General features: G+C 42.1%; 1 pseudogene; it reads right to left on the bottom strand.

Moving 5' to 3' along the window:
• Positions 1-6,571, bottom strand: part of LOC102828588 — a 15,359-nt pseudogene extending 8,788 nt beyond the window's left edge.
• Positions 6,572-6,957: the final 386 nt, after the last annotated feature.

Genomic DNA, 6,957 nt, shown 5'->3' with positions numbered 1-6,957 from the left:
CTGAGTGGTTTTGTTTGTTTTTAAAAAACTAAAGTGGATAGAGAGAAATACTGTTAACTGATGGTACATGGAGGGGATTATAATCATTGTAATGAAATAAGGTGTATGATTTGTTGAATGTAAAACTGATGATAAGCCCTGTAAACTTGCACTCAATCCAAAATAAAAACCTTAAAAAAAAAAAAAAAGAAGCTTTGGTGACATTACAATAAGCACTCAGCTGCCAATGAAAGGTTGGTGGTTCTAACCCATCCAGTGGCTTCCTTGGAGAAAGACCTGGAGATCTCTTCTGGTAAAGCCTATCCAACCCAGTGCCATCGAGTCAATTTCAATGTATGGTGACCCTATGTAGAGTTCCTGAGACTGGTTATCTTTATTGGAGCAAAAAGCTTCCTTTTTTTCCCACAGAGCAGCTAGTGGATTTGAACTGATGACTTTGTGGTTAATAAACCAAAGTGTAACCCAGTATGACACCAGGGCTCTGTAAAGATTATTATTGTTAAGTTTCATTGAGTCGGTTCTGATCCATAGCGACCTTGTATAGTGTTTCCAAGGTGTGACTGGTGAGCTTGAACCACTGAACTTGTGGTTCAATTTTGCAGTCCAGCCAATTAGCCCACAGTGCTACAGCCTAGGAAATTGTATGGGGTTGTTCTATTTTGACAGTGATTCTGTAACTATGGAGCAATTCTACTATAGTCACAATTATAAATATAACTTGACAGCACCTAGTATTAATAACAACATATAGTCTATAACTTTTTAGCACTGGCTTCATTCACTGAGCATAATGTGTCTTAGAGTCATCCATGTTCTGTTTTTTTACTGATGCGTCACTGTGTAGAAGTACCACAGTTTGTCTATCCATTAGCTTATTGAAGGACCTCTCAGTATTTTTTAGTCATTATGAATAAGGTTGGGAAGGCTAGAGAGCTTTTTGTTTTTCTTTGACATATCTCTTCCTGTTTTGAGAAAACACAAGCCTTGTGTCAGCTCCTTTAATCATTTGTTATCGAAAAAGCCTTGTACCAGTTCCCTTGACTGCTTCTTTCCATCTAGGTTATAAAATATGTCTTTACTTCTCTACTAAGGGTAAACTCTCTGGACTCCTTCCAGGCCAACCTTTTCCTTGTGCAGAAGTTGCCACCTTCTCTCCCAGATTCAGGGTTGTCATCTCAGCAGTGCTCACGTCTGTTCTGTGTCATCAAATCCCCCTTTTACTGGATCATTTTCATCAGCATACAAACATGCTGTTAAGGAGCTCTGGTAGTGTAGTGGTTACGAATTGGGCTGCGAACCTTAAGGTCAGCGGTTCAAAACTACCAGCCGCTCCGTGGGAGAAAGATGAGGCTTTCTACTCCCGTAAGGATTTACACCCTTGGAAACCCTGTACAGGGTCGCTATGGGTCGGACCCGACTCGATGGCACTTAACAACAACAACAACAACAAACATGCTGTTATATCTTTCTATCTTAAACAAAAAACAAATAACGGAGCCTCTGTCGGGCACAAATCACTCTAGTTACTGCATTTCTTGTGTTCCTCTTTAGTGTATACCTTTCAGAGACCAGGATCTGATAGAGAGCAGGTGCTCTGAATTCAAATTTTTAGCCCCCTAAACTATGAGAAATGGAGCTCCAGTAGTGTAGTGGTTACGAAACGGGCTGCTAACCTGAGGGTCAGCAGTTCAAAACTACCAGCTTTTTCACGGGAGAAAGATGAGGCTTTCTGCTCCTGTAAAGATTTACAACTTCAGAAACCCTGTACAGGGTTGCTATGAGTCGGAACTGACTCCACGGCACATAACAACAAACTATGAGAAAAATCAGCTTTGGCTCTTTGAAGTCACCCACATTGAAATTTTTGTTATAGCGGCACTAAGTCACCATCTCCGATTCCTCTCTTGAGCCCACTCAGATGAGGTTTTCACTGCCAGTTATTTTCATTGTTAAGTGCCTTCAAGGAGAGGCTGGTGGGTTTGAACCACTGGCCTTGCGATTCAAATTGAGTTTGCGGTCCAGTACATTATCCTGCAGTGCCACACCAGGACTCCCACTACTCTTCTGAAATTGCCTTTGTCAAGGTCACCAGTGACCTCTTGGTTAAGCCTAGTGGCCCCTTCTCAGCAGCATCCCACATGGCTGGCCACTGCCTCCCCCTGGAAATACTGTCTTCAAGAAGGAGGTGTCTCTTGAGTCTCCTCCTCCCTGTCTCCTTGCTCCTTCTCAATCTCCCATGCTGTGTCCTCGTCTCCAAAATTCTCCTTCCTGTGTCCACAAACTCCACCCTCTTTTCTCTGCTCACACTTGCTCCTTTGTTGATATAAACACAATACCATCACAGCTTTCAATACCACAAATATATTATACTGATGATGTCTACATTTATTTCTCTAGCCTGCTCTCTCCCATTAACTCCATCTCCAAATATTTATGACTTAATATTTCCACTTGGATATTGAACTGGCATCTCTAACCTAACTACCTTCCCTGAAATCTGCTCTTCCTGTAGACTTCTTCATTCAAATAAATCACAACTCTACCCTGCCAGATGCTCAGATTAAATTCTAGGATGTCCCCTTGACTCCTTTCTTCCTCACACCCTATATCCAATCCATAAGCAAGTCCCCTGCTGGCTCTATCTTAAAAATATTGGTGTTTCTAGAACCTGACCACTTCTCACTATTCACCACTACTTCCTTGCTCCAAGCCACCATCGCTCACTCCCTAATAATCTCCCTGTTCCCACCTCAATGGACAGAGGAATCTTGTAAAAATGCAGGGTCAGATCACCTAACTTTCTATTTAAAACCTTCTAGGAGCTTCCAGATGATCTCACTTAGAGACAAGCAAAGTCCTTACAATGGCTTGAAAGGTCTTTACAACCTGCTCCCTCTTCCCTCATTTCCTCTCCTACATCTCTACTCTCCCTTTTGATGGCCCTGCTATGTCTACACTTACTTCTTCTTCTTTATTTTTTAATTTAAGGTGTTTTTTTTTTTACTGTGGATTGAGTAAAAGTTTACAGGGCTGATCATCAGTTTTACATTCAACAAATCATATACCTTGTTTCATTATGCTGATTATAATCCCCTCCATGTACATCAGTTACCAGTATTTCTCTCTGTTCACTTTAGCTTTTTTAAAAAAACAAAACAAAACAAAAAAACATTTAGGCATATACAATAATTTACACCACCAAAGGGCACATTCTTCAAGTCTGCCTCCTGGCCATCATCTCTCAGTCCCTCACTTCCCATGAATCTAGAGTCCTCAGCTGCTTCCTCTCTCCATGTCCCCATCTCTGCCCCCATCTCTGGTGTTGCTGCTTCTCTGGATAAGGTCTCTCATTCCTCTTGTGCTCTTCTCCTCTGATGATCCCAGGGTGCTTTGTTTCTGGACTGTAAGATTAACCACTCCCCTGTTTTTGTTACAAAACTTCTACCTTTATAATTGTGACAGTCATAATTACTCATGATAACAATTACTCATTATTGACTCATAAGAATCTTATCCCCATCTCTTTTAACCAGACCCATCTAGACAAGATGAAAACTATTCAGTGGGACTCTTTCTTTCCCCCACACACTATTAAACTAAGCTCCCCTTGAAACCTTGTAAGCCAGTCACTTCGTGCCTTTATCGCTCCTTCATTTTATTTTATTATATTATTATTATTTTTTAATTTTGCAAATCATATATTTGATAAGGGATGTGAATCTAAAATATACAAAGAACTCAAATACCTTAGTAATAAGAGAGAAATAACCCAATTTTTAAAATGAGAAAATCATCTGAATATATATTTCCCAAAGATATACCAGTCGTAGTGGTCGTTGTGTGCCGTGGAGTCGGTTCTGACTCACAGCGACCCTGTATAGAAATCTTTCCTGGAGCAGAAAGTCTTGTCTTTCTTTTGTGGAGTGAATGGTAGGCTCAAACTGCTGGCCTTACAGGTAGCAGCCTAATGCATAACCCACAACACTACCAAGGCTCCTTCAGATAACTAATGCTGTTGTTATTAAGTGCTGTCAAGTTGGCTCTGACTCATAGTGACCCTGTCTCATCTTTCTTCTGTGGAGCAGCTGGTGGGCTCCAACCACAGACCTGGTGGTTGACAGTCCAGTGCTTTTCATTCAGAGCCACGGTGCTCCACACTAGTCATTAGGGAAATGCAAATGAAAACCACAATAAAATACTACTTCAATCCACTGTTGTTGTTATTGTTAAATGTCACAGAATCAGTTCTGACTCTTAGCAGCCCTGTATAGAGTTTCTGTCGCTCCTTCATTTTAGGTAGCCAATGTCTAAGTTGCCCATCCCTATCTACCCTATGTACAGACTCCTTCCCCTCTCTGTTGGTATTTAGAGTTACTACCTCCATGAGTATAGGTCAAGTTCATCAAATGGTAGCAATTTACCCTTGTTTCCTATCAAAAAAATTTTTTTTTTAATCTTCTGCTAGTTGAGTTCTGATTATCAAGCCATTGAGGCTAGGTCAAATGGGTACTATCTGCAACTTTGGGTGTTCATGTGCAACCCCTCTCACTTCATATCAGCTGGATGCTTCACTCTCAGCTCTAAACTTCTGTGGCTATGTCCTTGTCCATAGGCTCAGGTGTTCCCAGGTCTCACCATATTTTGGACCAACCAGCCCTTCCTCTTCGCTCTCTAATCTCCAGGTCTATGGGAATCTGTGTAATGTGGTTGAACTCAACCCATTTCTTCATTGCTGCTTTTCCCCCTCTTCCACTTACCAGTAAACCAACATGGGCACCAGCAAGCTTACATGGCTGCTCATGTGTTCCCTTTGGATTTCAGTCTTAGAGAGGGGTTTGTCCTGAAGGAACTTGATTGCTTGCCTTGATGGCTTCCTGGTGAACAATTTGCTTATTCCTGTAAGAAGCCAGTCATACTACCATTTTTGTTTTGTTTTTTTCCTGATGATCTTTCTTTGAAGATGTATCTTCTGTCATTCTAGCTATTCCAGGCTGGTCTGCTTGTCCTTTTTAGTGGGAATGTCCCACCTTAGAAGATTCTGGAGAGGGCTCAGGATTCCACCTAAGGTCCTATACACTGCAAAGGCTCTTCAAGAGGTCTATTTCACTGGGCAATTTCTAGAACCCCTTTAAGGTATTCCAATCAGTTATAGGCTGAAGACAGGCTTACAAGCTTTCTGTAATCATGTTTCTCAACATTCCTTTCTATCCAACTCAAGTTTCAATTTTACAATAGTAGGGAAGGGAAACCAGTATACATAAGATAATCAAGCATCTTAGTATTATTTCCCCTCTTCAAACTGTGCCTTGCTCCCTGTATCAGAGCCCTGTTGTTCCAAGTTTGAGCATGCATCACTATTTACTTCTGTCCCATTTAGCCCATGTAAACTACACTTATTTCTTAACTGATCCTTGAACAAGTTCTACCTAAGGGCCTTTGCTACTTGCAGTTCCAGTCAAGAACATTCTTCCCCTAGGAATCCACAGGACTTCCTCCCTTACCTCCTGGAGGTCTCTACTCCACTGCCATTTTCTCAGGCCTGACTACCCTGTTTTAAGACTACCTCAAAACAGCCCCTTTCTAGGCTCTGGATCTAAATGTGAATTCATTCTATTTTGGAGGGTTTGGAAAGAGTCCACATTTGAGAATATTCAGACTCCACTTCTTGTCTGATTAATTGTTCTCCCTGGCACTTATCACCCTCTGAAAAAAATGGTATTTTTTATTTGCTTTATTGTCTGTGGGTGGCTCCACGAGGACAGGGGTGTTTGTTCTTTTCATTATCACATCGTCGGGATTCACAGCAGTGCTGAGAAACTAACTGGTGAATGAATGTAAGTGCATGAATGACTGTGAAGACCCAAACATCCCCAGGTTTCATCATAACAGTTTACTTTGTTTCCTACGTGCACCCACCTTACTTCTCCCCAGCAGTCTCTCCCACCCCTTCCCAGGTTCCATTTACTTCACTCTTTGCTCACTATGGGAATGCTGACTCATGAAGGTCTCACTTTAAGCTAGAAGGACCTTGTGTTTCCTCAGGGTCAAGGATATATTTACAGCACACAAAGTATCATCATCTTTATAATAAGCTGGCATTTAATTACATCTTTAGTCATTAAACTACCTTCAGATCAGATCAGATCTGATTGCTTGTGAAGTGCACATTATTTTACTTATTTTACAGATAAATACTTTTTCAATCTGGTCAAACAGCCCAACAGAATATGCCATTTATAGATAAACACTGTAGGCCAGGTTGGTGGCTCTTCCTTTCCACCAACCTGGCCTACAGTGTTTATCTATAAATGGTATATTCTGTTGGGCTGTTTGACCAGATTGAAAAAGAAAACAAAGAAAAGTCATAGCTACCACCATGTTATCAACATCTTGACTTCCTCCACAGTATCCTGTCCTTTGCTGACTAAGGCCCTCATTGGAGTACCTTCACAGAGGCCCTGGATTCATCCCAGATATGGGCTGGATAATAGGAGGGACTGGCATTAGTGACACCAAAGAAGTTCCTATCTGGGGTGAGACTCTGGATCAAGATGCTGCTGGGGCAGTGCATGGTGACTAAGAGGTAAGTTTCACAGGTGGCAGCTGGGGTGTGATTGCTGGAGGCAGGGGTAAATCCTGGGACCTTCTAACCCCATGGAGGGTCTGCAAAGCAGGCTGTGGGGACCAGAAAGATCCTGTCTAACACTGTTTCAAGCCCCTTCATGTATTTCCTGAGCCCTTGGAAAAGTCAGAAGTCAGAAAAGTCCTAAGATGACAAAACAGAGCCAGCTCATTGCTGACGAACCAGCAGGACAAGTTTGCTGGTGCCAGGGTGGAGGGTGGGGCAGCAAGTCAACTCCAGCAACCAGCAGTCAACAAATGTCAGGGCCACCTTGAGAGGGGCCTAGGGAAAATCTAGATAAAATCACGCCTGGGCATTGCTGGTGGGATTGCAAA

The sequence above is a fragment of the Chrysochloris asiatica genome, unplaced genomic scaffold (genome assembly GCF_000296735.1).
Source record: "Chrysochloris asiatica unplaced genomic scaffold, ChrAsi1.0 scaffold00014, whole genome shotgun sequence".
Taxonomy (NCBI): domain Eukaryota; kingdom Metazoa; phylum Chordata; class Mammalia; order Afrosoricida; family Chrysochloridae; genus Chrysochloris; species Chrysochloris asiatica.
The sequence above is the reverse complement of the archived record's forward strand: the minus strand, read 5'-3'. Positions and strand labels throughout refer to the sequence as shown.